At 39.5% G+C, this 22,295-nt stretch overlaps 1 protein-coding gene across 2 annotated transcripts in view; it reads left to right on the top strand.

Annotated features, from left to right (window-relative positions):
- Positions 1–22,295, top strand: part of LOC311431843 (uncharacterized protein) — a 305,675-nt gene that overhangs the window by 193,563 nt on the left and 89,817 nt on the right. The window contains exons 5-6 of one of the 2 annotated variants that reach the window (XM_084509773.1): positions 11,464–11,604; positions 14,550–14,651. The gene's annotated coding sequence lies outside the window, so the exon portion shown is untranslated. The remainder of the gene's footprint in view (positions 1–11,463; positions 11,605–14,549; positions 14,652–22,295) is intronic. The other variant, XM_084509774.1, reaches the window with a different exon arrangement.

Raw genomic sequence — 22,295 nt, 5'->3', positions numbered from 1 at the left:
CATTTTTGAATGCAAATTCCTGGTTAAATATTTGTCTGAATTGAAGACAATATTTCAGATATCTGCTGCTGTTTGGCTGTTTTGCCTTTTAAAATTGGTATGAACTGAGGAAAAGTAAGAATTATTGTTGGTGATGCTAAGTTATCCTTAGCCTAAAAAAGATGGTGCATATGAGAATTGCAAACAGCAAACATTTTTTCTTTATTTTTTAACTGTCATATTTCTACAATATATATCTATTTTCTAGGAAGGCATAAAAATTATATTGTGTGGGTAAATGAACAAAGTCTTGATGGAATCTCTTAAATTTCCTGTGTATTTGATAAATGCTTAGTAACTTTCTCATTTGGTTTCCACTGCTATTTGAGATTTTTGACTGCTGTACAAAATATGGGAAGATGTTTTTCTCTGTTAGGGTTAAAAAACTGTCAAGAATAAATATATACATATCTTAGATCAAGTTGTTGGTGGGCTATTTTCTGTAACTATTTTAACTGTGATATTTTTTTCTATGAAAAGTTTGCTGACAAGTTATTTTTCCCCACAGGAGTAGTAGACTCAGGGAAATTAGAGATGGAAAAGACCTATTAGGTCATCTTGTCAATTTTTCTGCCAACACAAAATCACTCCTTGCAAGGAGTTTTTTCAGTATTCCTCACTGCTGAACCATATAAACAGTTAGCATATACATTTTCTGATGTAATAGCAGCAGCAGTGAGCAATGAGGATTTACTATTTATTTTTTATGAGTGAGGGTGATTAGAAACAAGCTGGAAAGAAATTCAGGGCAATTCTTTACAAAGTAAGGAATATTCAGTGAAGTGGAAGTGAGTTTCTATTAACTTCATTCACAAATTACCAACATTGAGGTAATAATGCTTGATCAGTTTTATTTGCAAGACATGATTGTTGCAAGGTTCTGGCTGCGCATACAAAATATACACATTGGTCCCCATTCCTCTGGCCATCACACATAAAAACTTCTTACTTAGGAATGTAGTACCACAGATTGTATTGAGGCTAGTCATAGAAGTAAGAGCTGTTTGTACAAATAATACATTTCAGCAAAAATTGTTTTAGCTATGAGGAAAAAGTTTTAGCTCTACTGGTTTTATCCATCGGAGTGGTAACTTTGAGAACTGGGTAGAAAATATGTTTTCTGTTCTGGGAAAACTTTCATGTAATCAAAAATGTTCCCATTGTATAGTGGTGGGGGAAAAACAACTTCCAAAGTTTTCCATCTTGCAGAGAGAGTGTGGGTGTACTTGTGCACTAGCACAAACACGCAGACCAGCCAACACCCCTGTGCTCAGGGCACATATCCAGCTCTGTGCTATCTTCCAGCAGTCTCATGAGGGCTATTCCAGGGTGGGTCACTCCCAGGCTCCTCTTTGCAGCTATGGGAGCTCATCCACCAGTGTTAGCTCATCCACAGCACCTAATTTTTTTATGCAAAGTGAGGCAGCTGCAGTGAGAGCAAGTGCCTCCATGATGGTCCTATTTAAAGAGCCTTATGTGAGATGTGAGCAACTATTTGTAAAGGAGCTCTGAAGCCAGGTCTCATATCCCTGGTGAGTATTGTAACCACCTGCGAACCATTGTCTGTCCTTGATCCTTGCACCGCTTTGGATCGCAGATTCACGCTGGGACTCCAAGGCTGTTTTTTTGAAGAAAATCTAATGATAACTAGTATGTTCTCACAGTGTTTTTCAGCTTCAGTGAATTTGCTCCATTTTTTTCCTTTAAAACTTGTTACGCTGAAATATTTGTCACCAGATCCATTTTTCCAGATTGCCAACCTGTAACGTCTTATGCTAATAGTATGGGAAAAGGGTGTTCTAAGACTGAAAGCAACCTACATAGCACTGTTTTGAATCCAGAAACTCTGCCTGTTCAGACAAACAAGTTCTGCAATACCAAGAGTCACCTAGTACTCTGTGCAGTTCTGGGCACCACAGTACAAAAAGGACATTAAACTGTTGGAGAGTGTCCAGAAGAGGGCGATGAAGATGGTGAAGGGCCTAAAGGGGAAGACATGAGGGGAGGCTGAGGTCAGTGGGCCTGTTCAGCTTGGAGAAGAGGAGGCTGAAGGGGGACCTCATCACGGTCTACAACTTCTTCGCGAGGGGGAGTGGAGAGGCAGGTGACCTATTCTCTGTAAACACCAGTGACAGGACCCGCAGGAATGGGGTTAAGCTGAGGCAGGGAAGTTTAGGCTGGACATCAAGAAGAGGTTCTTCACCAAGAGAGTGGTTGCACACTGGAACAGGCTCCCCAGTGAAGTAGTCACTTCACCAAGCCTGTCTGAATTTAAAAAGCAATCGACTGTGTGCTTAGTCACATGGTCTAAACTTTTGGGTAGACCTGTGCAGTGGCAGGAGTTGGACTTGATGATCCTTATAGGTCCCTTTCAACTCGGGATGTTCTATGATTCTATGATTAAAAGTACCAAAAGGTCTCTCTTGTGGTAGTCCCTTTCATCAGGTGGTATTTCTGGGTATTAAGGTATGCAAGTCTACATGGATTATTAGGAGGAAAAGGAATATTTGAACTTTGTCATGACTAGCCATACTGTCCTTACAAGAAGTAACAAAGCCATGGGTCTGGTTGGGCTGCTGCAGATAGATTTGTCTCTGTGAATGTATTCTAACACCAATGTTATAGCCAAATTCATCAAAACAGATTTTCAGCCTTACATATTCACCATTACATGATGTTTCTACAACAGATCAGGGAAAAACACATGTATCAAACTGAAACTAATGACTGTACTTCTTCAGTATTGTAACCCCACAGCTGACTGTAGATGCTTCTGTTTGCATCCTGCTTACCACCCGCTGTTGAAATACTGAACTACATTTATTTCCTGACTTTATTACTGAAGAAGACCAATGCAATATGAGATCATTCACATCATCATTTCTTTAGGTTCTCTTAAAATATATTTACATTTTTGTTACTGGTTATGGTTGTTATTAGCTTCTATGGCTTGCACTGGATTTTGCTTCATAATCTGTACTGTGACATTGAAATATGTAACCACTGAAATATGCCATAACTGCTTTTTTTTTTTTTTTGGGGGGGGGGGGATGTGCGTGCTTGCTTTTGTTTTTACTTTTTCTAAGTACATGAGAATAGTTATAATAATATTAATATATATTTTTAGTAGAATTTTGTCTGACTTCCAGACGAATGTGTATCAAAAGACACAATGTGCAAAATACATGGTGATCTTCATCTAAAAGTAGTGGATTGCTTGGTATGTAAAAAATTCAGGAAATGGCGCAAATATTTAACATATTACTTCTTGAGGACAGGATACCTCAGAACTGATACCTTATAAAGAAGACTGCTGAAAAGCAAAAAATACTAAGTGTTGCCTAAGGCCTTTATAATTAGGATTTTTTTTTTTAATTTATTTTAGCTCTTACTAAGGGCTTTTAACTATTTGGTATTTTGAAGGAAGTTTTAAATCTTTGTCCTGCAATGCTGTTTTATCAACAGATATGCATTATCTGCCTCTGGCTGCATATATTTTATTCTGTTGCTTTGCCTCTGGGATCTCTTAAAAAGCTGTCTGAAGAAATCCAGCTATAAAAGTAGCCTCTTCGCTTGTTTCTCTGGTTGTTTTTTAATGCTGCTCACCTGCAGGGTCATTTTGAATTCAGTGGGAACTTATCCTTTCATGGAGAAGTGGAAGCTGGTTTCTTTTAAATAGCAGTGCTTGAACACATGCACACACATACTCTGAATGTTGCCTTCAGCAGTTCAGAGTACTGGGTAACTACAAATAAATATGAAACCATAGTATTGTACCACAAATTTGTGAAATTGCTAATGGGGATTTTGACAGAGGGGGAAAAGTTAAGATTTGATGAAGGGAAGATGGAGGGAAAGGCAACCCTGGGTCCAATGAGTTAACAATGCTAGTACCTGACACACTAATATGACAGATTTTTCAGTTTGTGCCCATTGCCTCTTGTCCAATCACTGGACTCTGAAAAGAGCCTGGCTCCATCCTCTTTGCATCTTCCCTTCAGGTATGTATATACATTGATAAAATACCCCCCGAGCCTTCTCTTCTCCAACCTGCACAGTGACAGCTCTCTGCCCTTCCTCATTTGAGAGATACTTCAGCCCCCTAGTGACCCTTACTGGACACTTTCCCGTGTCTATATATCACTCTCATACTGGGAAGCACAGAATTGGGTCCAGCAGTCCAGATATGGCCTCACCAGTGTCGATCATAAGGAAAAGATCACCTCCCTCAACATTCTGGCAATTCTTTTTCTCACGTAGCCCAGGATGTCCTCGCCTTTCTTTGCTGCAAGGTTGCCTCAGCCTGCATGGACAGCTTCCTGCTCACCAGGACCCTCTCAGCAAATCTACTTTCCAGGTGTTTATACCCCAGCATATACAGTTGCCTGGGTTTATTCCTTCCCAGTTGCAAGAATTCATATTTCCTTCTGTTGAACTTCGTAAGATTCGTCTCAGCCCATTCATTCAGCCTGTTAAGGTTCCTTTGAAAGGCAGCACAACCCTCTGGTGTGTCAGTCACTCTTCACAATTTCATATCATCTACGAACTTGCTGTGAGTGCACTCTGTCCCAGTCTTCAGGTCATTAATGAAGATGTTGAACAGTACTGACCCCAGAATCGACCCCTGGAGTATACCACTAGTGACTTGATTCCAGGTGGACTTTATGTCACTGATCACAACCCTCTGGGCCTGGCCATTCAGCCAGTTTTTAGTCTACTTATCTAAAATGAACTTTGTGTGCTTTGTTATGGGAGACTGTCAAAGGCTTTTCTTGAAGTTCACATAGACAACATACGCTGGTCTCCCCTTATCCACGAAGCTGGTTACCTCATTATAAAAGTCCATGAGGTTGATCAAACATGATTTCCCCTTTTGAAGTCCACACTAACTACTCTTGATCACCTTTGTGTCTTTCATGTGTTTGGAAATACTTTCCAGGAGGATTTTCTTCATCAATTTCCAGGGACTGAGGTGAATCTGACTGGCATGTAGTTCCCTGGGTCTTCCTTCTCAGTGATGGAAGTGACATTTCCTCTCTTCCAATCTTCACAAACCTCTCCCAGTCTCCAAAACTGTTCAAAGATAATTGGGAGTGGCCTTGCAATGGCATGCTCAGTTCCCTCAGCACCTAGGGTACAACCTTCTAGGCCCTGAGGACTTACATATGTCCAGTTTAAGGACTTCCTAACCTTGTTGTCTTTCAATGAGGTGAAGTCTTCCTTGAAACAAACTTTCCCTCTGGTCTTAGGGACAGATGAGAGAGAAATGTCAATACTGCAGTAATGTCTCCACCACCCTCGTTAGATTTTGCAGGTGCTCCCCAGCAGAGCTGGCACTTAACGAGTGGTGAGGGAAAGGTGTGGGACTAAAACCAGGGGTTGATAAATATTTATTATCACTTTTCCTCTGTCAAAGATTTTATTACACACCATTGAAATTAAAGCTGATTGGGATGTGTCATCTTTTGCATTTACTCAAGGTAGCCTCTACAGAAAAACAAAGAAGGTATGGTCATACTATGTAAGGAACATGTCCAGGAAGTAGAAAAGAGGTACAAGGGAGAATGTCTATGCAAGTAGAATAGGCCAGGAGGAACTCCAAGGCACATTTCAAACTTCTTTGCGAAACAGGTCTTTTACTTTCAGGCTTTGAATGGACTGACTCCTGCTCTTTAAAATCTGACCCATATATATATATATATATTTATATAAGATGAAAACTTTTTTCAAGCTGTTTAATATTTCAGGATGCTATTTTGGGGATTGTATATGGATGTTGTGAATCATGATCTTACACCGGTTCAGGCTTGGTAGTATTGTAGCAGAAGACCTGTAATTTTCTGGTGGTCATTTATTATATTCAAGATAAGTATCTCAAAGATCTATATTTAAATTAGTTGAACCCCAATGCAATTTAAACCTTAGAACAAAAAGATTTTTTTTGTTTGTTTGTTTTTAAACAGTTGTCTTCCTGAAAAGTTCTAAAGCATGTAAAAAGCAAAAGTTGTCTAGAAGTTACATTGTTGTGGTCCAGACATTTCTGCAAAGTAAAACAGCCTCTGTTGTAACAGCACAGCATTAGTGCCCAACTTGAATTATATGTAGAATCTGCAAAGTAAAACAGCCTCTGTTTTAACAGCACAGCATTAGTGCCCAACTTGAATTATATGTAGAATTTAGGTCAACAGCAGAGAGTTTATTTGAGTCATTCAGGACCAAATCTTGCTCTTCATGCTAATGCAGGTAGTTCTCATGACTTCAGTGTGACTTTTCATGTGATTGAGGTAAATTTAAAAAAAAAATAGTCTTTTGAAGATAATTTTTCCTCAACAAGTTTACAAGAGTGTGTTTGCTTTTTGTTTGTTTTTTAGATAAGTGGCTAGATTTTAGTCCAGCACTTCACTCATTAGATATTTGTGAAGTGTTATTGATACTGCATTTGTGAGAGTAACATATATTCAAGAACAGAAACTGCAAGAGCTAGGATATTTTGCCAAGGTTTGCTCCAAGAGCACTTCCTTTCTTTTCAAGGGATTTGCAGGTTTAAAAAAAAAAAGAAAAAAAAAGAAAAAAAAGTGGTGAGCTTACTTGAAAAGTTTACTAGAATATGAGCAAACAAAAATACAGGATGGTTGTATATGGCTTTCTAGTGGTCTAGTGGAATTTTACCCAGGTCTTAATCAGTGGAAGTGGTTCTTTAACTTGTTCTTTAAACCACATTCACACATGACAAAATTCACACATAATAATATATTTACCTCAAAGCTCTAGACTCTGAAGTGCAGTTTTGATGGTAATGTACTTCCAAACAGAAAAGACAGTTTCCAGCTGAAGAGACAAACTGAATGCTTGAGTATGTGATGTGCTGAGAAAGCTACGTAAAGGTGACTTTTTTTTTTCAAATTACTTTGTTCAAGCTGAAGGCACTGTACTGACCTTGTTGCTGCTTTGTACCCAGCACTTCAGAGCGGGACCCATTATAACTCCTTTGCAAACTCACCCGCTTCATACTGAGATCCAGAGAAAAGCTTCCTTAAAGGTGACACTGCAAAGTTGGATCAGCTATCTAATTTCCAAAAAGCTTCAGCCTTCTGCTAGGAAAACCTGCTGATAACTTACCCAAACATGCTGGGTAGGTATTCCCTTACCATTACCCTAGTAAGTGTATTTACAAGGTCAGGTTTCTAACAGAGAAGATGAAGTTTATCTGGTGTTGATAATACAGTAGGTTTCTTACAGGGAGGTATTGGATTTCAGTATTCCCCTTTCCACCTGCATTATCTTTTACAGATACCAAATGACAATTGTTTACTGACATTTTACTGAGGACTGAGTGAAAGGATAAACAGCAGAGAGGAAAAATCCTTGCCTAGAGAAGCCAAAGTGGGGAAAAAAAAAAAAAAAAAAAAAAAAAAAAAAAAAGCTCTCTTAGAGAGGTAGGGGGGCTAAAAAGCAAACATGAAAATCATTCTTGCAATTGAAGGTTTTTCCTGATATTTGAAAAATGTAAACTACTGGAATTTTACCCCATAGCTCATCTCCTGATCCCAATCTTCTGTTCTTTTGCTTGTTTGGTCTCTTGTTGTCATTGTTTCTTTAAAACCTGGGATTTGTAGCCTTATCATATCTCTGGGTCTTGTGAGACCAAATTTAGGGGGGTATTTTCTTGACTGTGCAGAGATCTTTCTAGCCTGACAAGGACAGCTTAAAAAGCCCTGAAATACAAAGGCATTGTCGAGGTTGCAAAAGGTTTCCAGCAGATAAACTTTTAAACTCTGTTTTTGTTTTGTTCTGCTACTTTACTTTACCATGGCAAGATGCCTAGGCTCTTCTTTCACTAAATGTGCAAGTAAAGCTAACTTGGCATTTGCAGGCTCTCTTAAATTTTGAGTTCTGTTTGTTGTCAGCTGCTAGACACCTTACTAGGGCAATGAACTGAGAGACAAAGAGAGTGAAAATGCAAATGCTGGCCGCAGAGGGAAGCATTTATCCCATCACAACAGCCCTTTGTTTTTCATGCATTTGGATAGGGTACCTGGTTAAATGTCTGGCTACAACTAGCCATGGACACCTGACTTTCTCAAGGACAAAACTTGGTGAAATGCAAAGGTGTGCTTAAAGCTCTGGCTTGATGAGATAGAAATGCCATGGGTGGCAGCCACTGCTGATAGTAAAATCTGTGAAATCCATAGACTCTCTAGTTTTAAAAAAAAAAAAAAAAAAAAAAAAAAAAAAAAAAAAAGCTTCCTCTCACAAGACTACTTCATCTCTCCTTCCAATTCTTTAGAAACTAACATACCCTATAAACTGTACTGTATCTTGATACATGCGGCAATATTCAGTACGGCTGATTTCCAAGGGCAACTTCATGAAAAGGTGCGTTGTATTTTAAAAGAAGTCAAAAGTTTGTACTAAAGATTTAGTTAGAGTAATAGAGGGACAGAGGTCATCGTCATTTTTCTCAGAAAGAAAAAAAAATTCAAAACAGCACAACTGAGAAAGTTGTGCACCACCTGTTTTTTGTATTAATATCACTCTTTATGCTGTAGAGGTCTGTGCAGCTCACTGACGCCTGAGAGTGGCCCCTCAGCAGAAGCTCAGCTCTGTTACACCACCAGGCTCAATCTGGTCAGCAGAAGAGACTTCAGTGTCTTGCAGATGCGGTGTTTCTGTCTGTTTTTCCCAGGATACAAGGAGATTCTCATGCAGGAGCATAGAGGGGAGCTTATTGCAAGCTAGAGGGTCATGCCGCCAGACAGTGCTGTGGGGGCAGAGATCCACAATTTTGGGGGGATGGTGCGGAGAGCATTACTTTCAAGCATCACCTCAGTGCCTTAGGCAGTGAAGACTGCTCCATTCTACTGCACATGATATTACAGGGCCTAGCATCTCTGTTCTTCAGGATTTATGTTTTTGCCGTATCCTTGCCTGGCTTATTGCTTGAGGAGACTCACAGAATTGTAGGAAGGAATACTTTTGTGTATGTGGTATCTGCTATTGATTTAGGCTCATGTATAATCTTCCTTTCCCATCACTGCTGCTGCTCATTCAAAACTTTCAAAACTGTTTTTTTTGTTGTTGTTGTTGTTGTTGTTGTTTTTGTTTGTTTGTTTGTTTGTTTGTTTTAAGGGGGAATAGCAGGAGGAACCCAGTAGCAGAACCATTTGACCCATAAACTATGGCATTACTGATGACTAAGTTTTACCCCAGCTGCCCACAGCAGCAACCTGGCTCCCTTCCCCTGAGCCCTCCCCAGCCCACAGTGTCTCATGTTCCCTTTTTACACCCTTCACATCTGACCTTGTGCCTCCCTCTTTCCCTCCCATCTCTCCTGCATCCCCATGTGCCTGCCAGAGGGGTGAGAGGCTCAGGGCACTGCAGGGTGCTCTGCCTGATGACCCATGGGTACAGAAGGGCAGGTGGGAAAGAGCCGCTGCAAGCTGCTGAGGGTGTCCCTGCAGCGGAGCCATGCTGCCAGGCTCTCCTGCTGCTCTCTCTCCATCCTTGGCTTTCTGGACTTTTGGAGGAACACGGTATCTCTGAGAGTCCTGCCTTCTCCCAGTCCCATCACACATAGTTCACACCAGCATCTAGGCTCAAAACTGGGAGGAGAGGCAAATGGGCAGAGAATATAATCGTTCAAGCTCATTCCTCCACAGTGCTCAGGCTTGCAATGATAGCTTTGCAGAGTAACTGGTGACATGTTTGTGGGTAAGGGGTTAGGTTAATCATTAACAGGGGAGTGAGGGGTTTGCGTTCCTCTACCCGCTTTATTTTGCTGGGCTGTGCACATTGCCTCTGCCTCTTACAGCCCGTTCTCTGATGATGGCGAGCAGCACGGTACAGAGCCCTGTTACCTTGGAAAGAACAAGCAGTGCTGCACTAGGGTTCCCCTTGGCACCTTTCCAATCCTGTTTCTGCAAGGCTGGACACCTATGAAATTTCCATTACATCAATATAGTAGTTGTTGCAGCAAAACACAGATCATTCAGTGGCGTTAGAGAGTTTGTTTGCACTGCCTTTTTTCTTTCTTTTTTTTTTTTTTTTTTTGGGGGGGGGGGGTGAGTTGAAAAAATAAGCAAGCTGCATGGAAAGGGTGAACATATACCCAGGAAATAGTTTGCTGATAACATAGGAGCCTTCATGTCTGCTGGGTTGTGCCCTAAGTTTTCTTAACAAAGAAGTGAGTGTTAGTTCTTCAAATAAAAGTTACTTTTTGCACTCACGTAACTGAGGCTGAGAATTTCCAAGATGAAAACTTGGCTTTTTATTTATTTTTCATTTTTTTAAATGGGGCATAATTTGAGTGGGATCTCCTCTCCCTCCTGCAAAGCCCTACCCCCCACACTGCCCTCCCCACCTTATGAGGTTTACAGTATTTCAAAAACTCTTTAGCACGGTAAGCAAAGGAAACAAAAATGGCTTTGCATTATGAACCGAACAGAGATTAAGTTATTGGCGGCCTTGAAATAGCTCTTTCTCAACTTCCATTCCCATGAGGTTATCCACATAAAGTTGCTGTTTAGTACAGGGTCAGCGTGATGAAATTTATTTGTTGAGTCTCTTTGGTGCCAAAGCTTTTGCCAACAATCTGATCTACCTGATAGTGGTACTATTTCAGAAATGTCCAGTCAGTAAAACAAATGCAGTGTCTGTGGAGTTTCAAAGACAGCGGTAATAAGTGGGATCAGAGCAAGGAAATCAAAACAAAAATGTCGCTCCTTTTAATAAAAGAAATAAATACATATAATGATTACTTAAAACATTTACAAGCTATGGAAAAATAGACAATATTACTTTTTTAATTCATGTGCCACCCCTTTCCTATAAGTATATGGATTTTTTTTTTCATCCAGCTCCATCAGTGTACTGTATTGGATGTGTCAGCCTTTCACAGGTAAAAGTTGGTAGTGTTGGAATAAATTGCAAGGAGGCAAGTAAAGGACCAGAGTTAAGGCAGTGTGGACTATGGTTTTTGTACATGGTGTTCATTTCATTTTTTGTTTTATTCCATTTACCAAAAAGCCCAAGGTACAGTATATCTACATAAATAGTTCTTGAAATAAAAGGTTAGGAGATGAAATCTTACAGTTTAAAGTACATATGTTGTGAAACTATATATGATTTTACTTAGTCTCCAAACTATAACAAAGGGTTATTTCATTTTATTTTCCAAAACTTATTTACCAGCATCAAATGAAGTGATGATAATCTCCTTTTTGTTTAGTCATCTGTGAAAACAGTTTACAGCAATGGTTTCCTCTAAGTCAGTACCACATCAAAATCTGAATGAGTATGGGAGAAGTGAGATTTTCTTAAACTATGGGTAATTCCCAATTTGAATTTTGTAAGAAATCTCTATATGGGTATAGGGATTACCAGAGAAGCTTTCCACACATCATCCTGCTTTTATTTATGTTGCAGACTAACAGACGAAGCTTGGGAAGAATCCATCACACCCCTGCCTAGGTCTGCAGCTTGGCATGGATCACCTCAGGATGACTGAAAAAATCCTTCACAGCAGCTTCACTGCTCTGACCTCTGCTGTCCTACTGCTACTTAAAGGTAAAGTGATTTGACCATCAAGCTTCTGCTAACATGAAAGTATTAGCCAAATTGCTTTTGTGTTCTCAGATTCATGAAATGTGGCATTTGCAATGTCTTCGTTTGTTGTATTGCAAAATAAATGTCTGGCAGGAAGTGAAGTGGGCCGCCTGTGGTTTCAAATCTCTACATGCCCAGTATCAGCCACTGGCTGATAACGTTATGACAGCTTCTTGGCCACCACAGCTGGTCAGTGAGCTCTAATCTATATGGAAAGAGTATTTTACCTGCTAGTCCATCTCTGCAACAAGGGCTGTTTCTTCATGACTACCTGTTGCAGACAGGCTGCTGCAGCAGTCCTGCAAGACAGAGCCATTCCCTGTCCTGTCAGGCCTTGTGGCAGTGCTAAGGAACATAATTGCCTTTACAACTAGCTTCCACTTGCACCCTGCTTGGTGACTGTGGCTCCTGCCTAAAAGGCATGCCTTTCCCTTTCTCCTGCCAGCCCACTGAATGTGGCTGCAAGGGATTTTCTCGTATTTGAAGGTCTCGGACAGGCCTTGGAGGCTTTTTGCTCTGTGGTGGCGTTAGGCTAAAGTTAATACAAAACATGTTCAACTGTCAGTGCTCAATGCCTCACTACTTATAATAAGCAACTGGATGGCAGAATTTCTTTAGTATTGAGCAATGCAGGCACTAGTTTAAGGAAAGCAGACTTATGGAGGCAACAAATTCACAGTGGTAGTGAGTTGCTTTCTGTCCTTATTGAATGGTCTAGGTCCATGTAAGAGAGTGAGCTGCCTGACCTTTGTCAGGGGTAGCTCTGCATCCCAGCTGCTGGTGCTCATGAGTATCAGTCAGTGCCTTGAGGTATTTCTGCCCTGATTCTTTCTTAACCCACAGGATGGCAAAACTCAGTGTTGCCTACACAGCTGAGAAACTTGCAGCTGCCCTTTTGTAAGGCTGCACAAGTTCAGGCAGCAGATTTTGGAAATAAGGTGGAGAATGTAAGTGTGTCAAGTGCCTGCAAGGTGTACCATAGCTTTGCTTAAGACAGGTCAGGGGTGAGGGTGGGCCTCACAGTCATGGTTCGTGCCAGGACTGTTTGTCATAATGACAGTGGAAGGAACAAGTACAGTGTTGTCAGTGTTATTTTAGGCATTTAATCAAGGGCTGTATGCTGGCTCAGTTATATGTAGATAGTATGGATGTCTTTTCAGTTATAATCTCACAGAAATTGCTCTTCCTCCCTCTTTCCTTCTATTTTACCCAATATTCCTTTTATGTGATATTCACCATGTACTGATTAGATTCTAAATGATTTTTCCTCTTTCCATGATGTCTTGATCCTCTCATTTTTATATACTTTCTTGATCATGATTAGAAATCGATAACACTTTATTCAAACTAGTGTTGTCAAAAGGTTTGCAAAAATGTTCATGGTGAATTCATACATCCCTTACTGAAAAAAAGAGATGTCAAGTGCCAAAATTAAACAATTTCAGGTTCAGATTTCTATACTTTATATTAGAGTAATACAGCAATAAATGATTTTAAAGATTCTTTTAGTCTGTCTCAGATAAACAATGGTGGTTCAAGCACATGTCATACAACCCTTCACCCCCTTGTCTTAATGGTGGACTGCTTGTTATCTTCTTCTAAGGCTTTACTCAACCTGTTGTGTTGAGTTTCCTGTGCCAAATCCTCTAGGCCTATTTTCATAATTTACATGATTAGATAAACAATATTTGTCTACTGAGGAAGGTTAAATTGCTTGTCACTTGCTTTATGCCTTATCCATTATCCATTGCTTAAAATAAGATAGAGGCAGATTCAGCAGATGAATAATATCAGAAGTTTATTTTTGTGGAACGCATATTGCTGAAGTTTTAAAACAAACATTAAATAGTTTGGCATGAAGGCTATTGACATTAACTGTTTAACTCTCTAACTTCCACTGTACCTTCGGTAAAGATCTCTGCAAATGGGTATGTTGCACAGCGCCCTGGGCTTGTGCCTGTGCCGAGTCCAGGCTCCAGTTCACCGTAATGTGAAATGTGGACAACAGCGAGCATCCTCGCCTGCCCTAGGCAATGAAACAAGGGATAAAGAAGCAGAAGAGTTGGCCCTGGGCAATGCTCTCTCCTCTAACTGGGCTGTAGGCTTTGAAGACAGGCACAAACCACCTCGCACTGCAGGACCAGGCACATGCTGGGATTCACAGCCACCCCACCTGCAGAGGTGGGAGGTCAGTGGCTGCAGCTTCCCCAGCCTGCTGCAGTTTGTCAAGTTCCTCCAGGCTTACAGAGAGCAGTAGTGCGACCAGGGCCAGTGTCACCAGAGGGAGCTGGATGAAGAGGCCATTGTACAGAGGAAAGTTCTGAGAGTCTGAAAGATGAGCTGAGTGGTGTCAGCACATAAAAAAAGTAGATGTCACTACAAACCTGATTGTCACCAACACTTGGCAACAATCCCTCTCCAGCCAGGTTAAGCTTTATGAATTTAGTTGTGTTCAAATTCCCTAGAAGTGGAAGGGCAGAGAGTATTAAATAGCATTAATAGCATTAGTATTAAATAGCAATTATACAATTGGAGTATATTTCTCAGTAATGATATGAACTCTATGAAAAAGCAGCCCTTCAGAGGGCAAAGTGTGAGGTAGAGGGTGATTTGTTATTTTGTACTTTAGTATGCTCCAGAGGGTAGGAGAATCAGGGTGGAGAATTGTGCCACCAGTATACAAAAGTGCACTACTCTGGAAAAGCAGATGTACGTGACTCGTTACCATGTGTGTTTTCCCGGCTGTGCTCAAGCACCTCCCCAGAATGGTAATACATTAAAAATGGCTTGTGTTGAATACTGCATATCCAGGAATTATAGCGTAATGAATTTTCTCTTTGGAATAGTCAACCAGAGTTTGGTATTCAGTACAAAAAAAATAAAATATCTGATTTTTGTATTCATAGGACAATATATGCCATTGTTTGGATTTTTCCATCTTCATAAAAGCTGATAAGAAGAATTAGTTCAGGAGGATATTGTGCACTTTTCCCATTGAAAGGTTTGACGTGAGTACTATGGGGAAGAGAAAATTGGGCAATAAGACAGGATGCGAATTTGAAAACTAGACAGTGACATGTTGGGCTATTTAAATCAGAATGAAAAAAAAAAAAAAGAGGTAGTTATAAAGTCCAACTCCAGCAGTGAAGAGCTAAATTTCATTTAAAAAGAAAAGAAAAGAAAACATCAAAACAAAACAAAAAACCTTTGCAGCTGTCTGTTGATAATTGATCATTTCAAGTCAGTAGTTTCAAAATATTTAAGAGAGCTTTGCACTTGCCCTGGCAAAAATGAGGTTTTTACTTTGTTAGTATATATCTCACACTGATTTATTGCATTGCAATTATTGTAGCTTGGCATGTATGTAGCTGAAGGCCATATTTAGAATTACAGTGTTTAAATATTTTTCTTTTAATTAATTTTTTGTTAAAACCGTTTAGTGTTATTTGGCCTGGATGCCTTTGTGAAAGAAAACTCATTTGTCCGTGTGATATTTCCTGGTAAAAGAATGGTTAGATAAATAAACAAAACAAAACAAAAGGCAAAAAATACCAGCCAAGTTTTCATACTGGCATTCCTTTCTAAGTTCTCATCACATTCAGACACCCCCTCCAACCCAGCCATGGTATTGTTGATTTTGTGTTATGAGAACAAGACAGGTGCCTGGAGGTGCTGCAGATACCATAGCTGGATTAAGGAAGCCTCCAAATTGTGGCAGCAATTTCCATTTAAGGGTTTTTAATTACCACATGGATCATGCCAAAAAATGATTGCAAAATATGTATAGTTTGATTTCTGTTTCATGTCTCCAGGGTGAATCGTAAAATTAGATTCTGGGATTATTACCTTTGAAAAAGAGTAACTGTCATATGTGAACTAACCCTGGGTGCTTGCAGTGCTAGTGGTATTTTGACTGGCTAAAAAAAATGGCTGCTGGGACCTTAAAAGTATAATGTCTTTTATTTTAGTAGATAGAGGGACTTTCTTGTTGTGTGCCAGTTCCATTCTCCTGCAGAAACCACTTTTTGGAGTCTTTGCTATAGGAAGATGCAGCCTTCCTCTGAGATGCTTGGTATTTCACTGCCTCACTTTACAAGAAAAATGTAATACACTTTCAAGGGAGGGTAGTCTCCACCCTAGACTGAAGACACACGCATATCAACAGGGAGATTTCCCAGAAACTAATCCCTATATATTGTCTCCTCCTCCAGTATAGAGTCAAGGGCAAGTAGAGCTGGGAAGCTGAGGTATTTTTAAAATTGCATCTTTAAAACTTTTATTGTTCAAAACTTTTGTTGTTCAAAATCTCCACTTCATGGAGATTTCTGCCTCTCTTACCACTGGATGAGTCATGGCTGTTTTTTTGTTGTTGTTGTTGTTTTGTTTTTGTTTTTTTCAGTGGGAGAATTTTGATTTACTGAGGTGTTTTACTCTGTCACAAAACTTTTGAAATGCTAGGGATGTAAATTTAAGGATTATATTGTCAGGGTTTTGTCATTTAGCCTTAGGTTGGGTCCTGTTAAAAGGTTTTAAATGCTTCATATCTGCTGTGCCACAGCAGACAAAAACAGAACCATGCCTGGAGTATAAAGTGTAGTTACAGTTAGAAAAGTGACTGTGTGAAAAAGGCATGTTCTCAGTCAACAGATCTGTTCTCTATGTGTATTACAACTTTCCTATGCATGTTTCACTTGCAAGAGTAGTCTGTCATTACTTTTCAGTCCTTTTGCCAGTGGAGTGCCAGCGGGACTATGAGAGAGCAAAATATATGCTATACTGTCTTTCATGTCATAAACGAAGTTGTTAGTGAAATCCCAGTTGCAAAATCTTTGTTACTGTCTATGGAGGGGAGACATGAGCCAGCCTAACTTCCAGAGACATGGCCAAGAGCGTAATACTGGTTAACCTTGCTTCCGTCTCCATTCCCCCCACACACACCCAAAATGAAACAAAACAAAACAAACCCCAGCCCAAAACCAAGCACATATACTATCTTTTTGGTTTCAAACTGGATAAATTTGATCTGGAAGTCATTGAAAACAGTAAACATGAAACCCTACTGTGGCATATTTACGGAGTGATATATTCAGAAGATGACTGCACTTAAATAAGTTCAAAGACTAGTAATCAAAAACAAACATGGTCAATTCATCTCCCAGAAGGGAAAAAAAAAAAAAAAAAAAAAAAAAAAAGGTAGCTGAAGCTTGCATTTTAGGGGTTGGATGGATACTGGTATATAAGCAGTGGAGAATATGCTACGAATGAATGAAGTGGAAAAATTAGTATTAGAACAAAAACCGTACATGAGCAAAAATCCTGAAGCAAATTATTTTCTGTTGGCATCCTTTGTTCATATTATTACTGTCCTAGGAAAACTAAGCAGAGAGCCTCTCCTCTCCTCTATTCTCCTCCTTAGGCTGCCTTAAGAGTTCATAGCATAATAGTGAACAAATCATAATGCCAGAATTCAACCCTAGCACTTTTCCACTGCTTCAAATGGCCAGCCAAGCTGGGGTTGCAAACTACTTTTTCATAAGGCATTTTTCTCATATGCATAGTTCTGACCTGCTCTGTCTCACTGAGTAGGGTGAGTGGGTACACGTTTCTGCAGTCCCAAATGTAAGTAGGTGTGCTCCTTTTGGGGCTGTCTACAGTTACTGATGTCAGGTAAGGATTTAGTCCCTTGCATTCCTGTGAACTGTGAGCTGTAGCAGAGGTGATGTGTAGGAGGGTGAAAATTCTCTCTCTGGAAATTTCCAAGTGAATTTCCACATGTGGAAAGGCTGGAAGAGGCTGTAAATTGGAGAAACTTGCATTCACTTAAGCACTTTTAAACTTTCTTCTAAATCCATTTCTATATCCTATTAGGTGATAAAATTCAAAAGCCTCTTCCCTATGCTGACATGCTACTACTTTATCAACAAGTGCAGTTTGGAGTGGATGGGGAAGGGAGAATTACTAGCAAATTTGATTAATAACTTTCATCTTTCTCGCTTTAGAAATTATTACTCTTCAGTCGCCATGTGTTCTTTCCTACAATATTTCACTTGCACTTGTTCTGCTTTCTTCCTGGGATGGGAGTCTCAGTGGAAACTACTATGCCATGTAAATAATATACACATGACAGTCTATTATTTTGTATGGTTATTAATCCCTGTGGAGTTGAGAGCTTTCTGGTTTCCCTTAATGTAAAATCCATAAGCATGTTCTCATACAGAAAAAAAAAAAGTCATGCTTTTCAAACTTATATTTCATAACGCTTAGAAAATATCTTCCTTGAGATTGCCTAAGAAATTCTAAGAATCTTAAAAGCTTGCTGATAAACCTTGAAATGCAGATTAGGATTCAGACATACAGGCTTCACTTTTTAGCTGTGTAAACCATACTAAAAGATATTTAAAAGGCACATGAAACTCTATGGTTTCTAAGTTTGTTGTGAATTAATGAAAGCTTGAAGAAATCAGCTTTAATTGGAGATATCCCCAAAACAATTGTACTTCTCAGCAACATGGAGATACCAAGGTGGGAATAGGACTCAAGCCATCTTGGAGAGGAGTTCCCAAGGCCTCATATCTGTTCATAGACTTACTAGGCTTACCAATTCTTCACAAGAAAAGTAGACTTGTTAATTCTTCACAAAGCTGTCATGCTAGAAATGTGTGTGTGTGTACAATCAGAATTTACCTGGACTTGGAGTTTTCCTGAAAAGAGGTCTAAGTCACATTTCTTTTACTGTACATACACAAAATTGTATTTTCAAATCACTGTAATTATACCAAATCAAAATAAAATGGTACTGATCAAAGGACTTTACTGTGGGCTCTTTTCAGTCCAGTTTCCTAATTTCTAGCTTCTTCTGTAGAAACTTACTGTTATAAGATGGAAATGAGTTTGTTGTGGTTTTATTTTGTTTTCTTCTTGTAGGGTGGAATTTTCCTCTTTCCCCCTATATTTCCTCTCCCTTTTTGTCTGTAGTGGCTGAACTGTTCAGGCTAAAAAATATTTCAGAGGCTAAGAAAATAAAATCCTAAGTGATAGCTGTCTGAGAAATCAGAAAACAAGAAACTGTGCCATTGACTTCCGTTACCAGTTTTCAGACATTTCCCTTTTCTGTAGTTTAAGAATCATAAAGAACATTTTCCACAACCATTATTAGTTAAGGTTGACAATATCTTCCTGGAAAAAATAACAGTAATGGTCATTGTCATTTAAAAAAAAAAAAAAAAGAAGAAAAAAAGGGCCTGACTTGCATAAGGCTGAACAGTAAATATGCAGGATGTGCAACTTTTCTACTTCATATACTATTACCCCTTAATTCTTCCTTTGCGAACATAGAGGTGATTGTTGGGAGGCCTGGTTCCCCCTTTGTCTCTCTTGTCCCATGCAGCCCCAAGCCCTGTATTTTCTGCAGCTAGGGAGAAGTGGGCAAGGCATGGGGTGCAAAAGCCAGAGTGCTCACCAGCCTTGTTGCTTCAATTCCAAAGAAGATTTAGCCAATGAAATGGGCATCAGAGACTGACAGCTCTCCTGCACCCCCGGAGGCTATTCCTGAGGCAGTCACAAGGTACTCTTGTGGGTACCTGCCCTGTTCTCCTGTGTCCAACACACAGGTAAATCAGCTCGGGGCTATTGTATCATCAGGACTTGACAGGCTATCCTGAACATACCTGGCAATCTATTCAATTCCACATCTACAGCATGCTGAATCCAACCCATGAAAATAAGCTGGGAAGCTGAACACCAAACACATTCTCAGGACTTCAAGACCAGGAGACAAACACCTGGGTGCAAGAAGCATCCCATTTCCCAGAAATAACAGTGTGAAACCATGTCCAAGCTGCTGGCCGTGGTCTTTGTAAACACTGCACTTCACATCCCTGAGTTTCACAAAGATCACACAGTAGCCAACACCACAATAAATCTTAAATACCAAATAAATGTGTGGTTTACCTCCCAAGGTTTCTACCCTAGTCTTATTATCACCAACAATGGGGCTAGTGTTATAAAAATAGTCAATGTTGGCTAAGTCACTTGAGTGCCATTAAGAAAAATGTTTCCCTCCCTGGATTATAACTGAAAGGGTTTGGGAGATTTGAGTATTTATTTATTTTTATTAAAATTGTGGTAAAATTATAAATGGCCCTTAAGGTAGCAGTAGCTCCTATGTGATAAGGCATAAGCCATTAGCTGTGAACAAACAAAAAGGAGACTGAAAAAGTTTTAGAAGAGTACTTACTGTTCTCCTCAATCAGGCTTTTAAATGTCTGCTTGTTTGTTTGGACTTCTTTCACATTGTTTAACCTATCTTATGAGGAGGTAGATGATTTTGAAAATACCATCGTAATACCTGCTCTAGTATAAGTGTATGTGCCTTGCCCATGGACACATACTCTCTTTTCTATTGGCAGAAACAGTATGAATTCTGCACTGACCTTCTGGAATTTTGCAATTTTCTTGTCTGCAGCATGAGATCTTCAGGAAAGCTTCCTTGGGGAATATTTTGCCCTATTCTCCTTCCCTCCTTTTCTACTTCAGATACCATTTGGTAAATTGAATTTTGGTAATTTTGCGTGGCCACTCTTCTCATACTCTCAGTTTATACTCTCAGTTTTTTCATTCCAGCATTCCCATGTTCTTCAATGCTCATGCAAGCAGGCTGGATTTATTCTTTTTTATTGGGTTACTAAGCACACCACTGAGGATGTTTACCAAGGAAGGAAAGCCTGACGTGAACCTAGTAGATGAAGAGAGAACTGGTCCCAGATTTTTTAAGAGAGTCTGGAGGGGTTTATATGCCAGAATTTCATCTCTCGTGAACAATGCACTGAGCTTTAATTGATTCCTGCACAGTGTCTTCAGCTGATGAAAGAGACACTTCCCAAACAAAAAGCAGCCATCAAAGCTTTCACATATGTATGCATAAATGGCATAGGCATGACTGCAGTGAGACTTCAGATCCTGCCCCAGTTCCATGTTGAACTCCAATTAACTGTTTCTTACCGAATCCCATCTCCTGTGATAATCATGACATCAGCTACACCCTGATTAATATTCCTTACCTCAAACTGTATCTGAGAAAGGTTTTGAGTAACACAGAGAAAAAGTCCAGTTTCATCCTCAAGTAATATTGAAATCCTTTATTAGTGACCTAACACAGATTTGTGGAAAGCTAAATTTTAAATTTTAGCTTTTAGGCTACAGTGGATATCTTCTTAATGAACTGAATAGAAATAAATTACGCTATCTTCATTTTTATTTTTTAATGAGAGACAAGGGCTTAATAAATGTGTTTTATCTCTGCTGTGTTATAGCTGGCTGCCCATAAGATTGTGGTCTGATTAATATGTATTACAGCATCTTCTGACCCACCCCCTCCTGTTCTAGATTTCTGATTTTTATTTTAATTTGCTTATCCTTTTGAGGAGATAAGAAATAACTACCTGGTCTGTCTGTATCTGTCAGTCTTCAAATCTCTCCACTTCTTCCTCCCCCATCTTTCACCTTCCTGCTACACTTTTGGATATTTTACTCCTGGTCACATCTAGCCAGACTGGGCAGAGGAATAATGGTCTCAAAGATGGGTCTGTCCACGCAGATGTGTGAGCATGATCAGCTGGGCAGCAAGCCCTGAAAGAAGTTACAATGAGGATGAAAAAGGAGGAGCAGGCACTGGAACCACTGTCTGGCAAGGCTTTCTGGAAAAGCAGCAGGACATGCCATCTATGATGGATAGGACACACTGTCTAGGGTGTGAATGAGAAAATGGGAGGGAAATGGGTTAATACAAGGGAGCAGCTTCAAGGGAATGAAAGAGATACATCTGTAGAAAGCAGGTTCTATTAGTTCAGATGCATGAGAATGGCTTAAAAGTATCTCTCAAATTGAATTCGGTCCTAAGTACTTCAAAGAAATATTTTTTCCAAGCCATTCAATTGCTGTTTCTCCCCTTTATGCACTGATATATGTCCTTTCATTAATTTTCATTTACCCATATGAAGGTTATTAGCATAATCAAGTACTGTTGCTCAGTGTTTCCATCTCACTCCTATGTTTTACTGTCAACAAGGAAAATAGTAGAATTCAAAACAGATCAGTTTTGGGGGGATTAATAATCTATTAATTTATGTTTATGTCCGTATCTTTATTCTTCAAATCTACAATAAAAGAGATTTGAATCCAGGACAAATTTTCATGGTGCCATTATACTTAAGTTAACGATGGTACACTCTGGATATGAGAAGGTATTGTCAATTGTGAAACCGTCTCCCTTACTGATGATCGAGTGTTAGCTTACCAGAACAATTGGAATCTGATGTTCACTTTAATGCAAAATTTTATTACTCTATCTGAACCTGTCAGAACTTCATGCCATTTATAGTAAAATGGCATATTTTTTCATAGAATCATAGAATCGTAGCATACTTTGGCCTGGATGGGACCTTAAAGATCATCTAATTCCAACCCCTTTGCCATGGGCAGAGACGCCTTCCACTAGACCAGGTTGTGCAGGTTGTTCTTTCTTTTCTGGTAGAAGTCTTAATGATTTTACTTTCTTGTACATTATGAAGTATTTTATGCAGTCAAAATAAAATAAATTAACATAAAATAAAATACCTCAAAGAGCATCATTGCTCTATTTCCTAATCTAGGCA

This window comes from Aythya ferina (assembly GCF_964211825.1).
Source record: "Aythya ferina genome assembly, chromosome: 2".
NCBI lineage: Eukaryota > Metazoa > Chordata > Aves > Anseriformes > Anatidae > Aythya > Aythya ferina.
The sequence above is the reverse complement of the archived record's forward strand: the minus strand, read 5'-3'. Positions and strand labels throughout refer to the sequence as shown.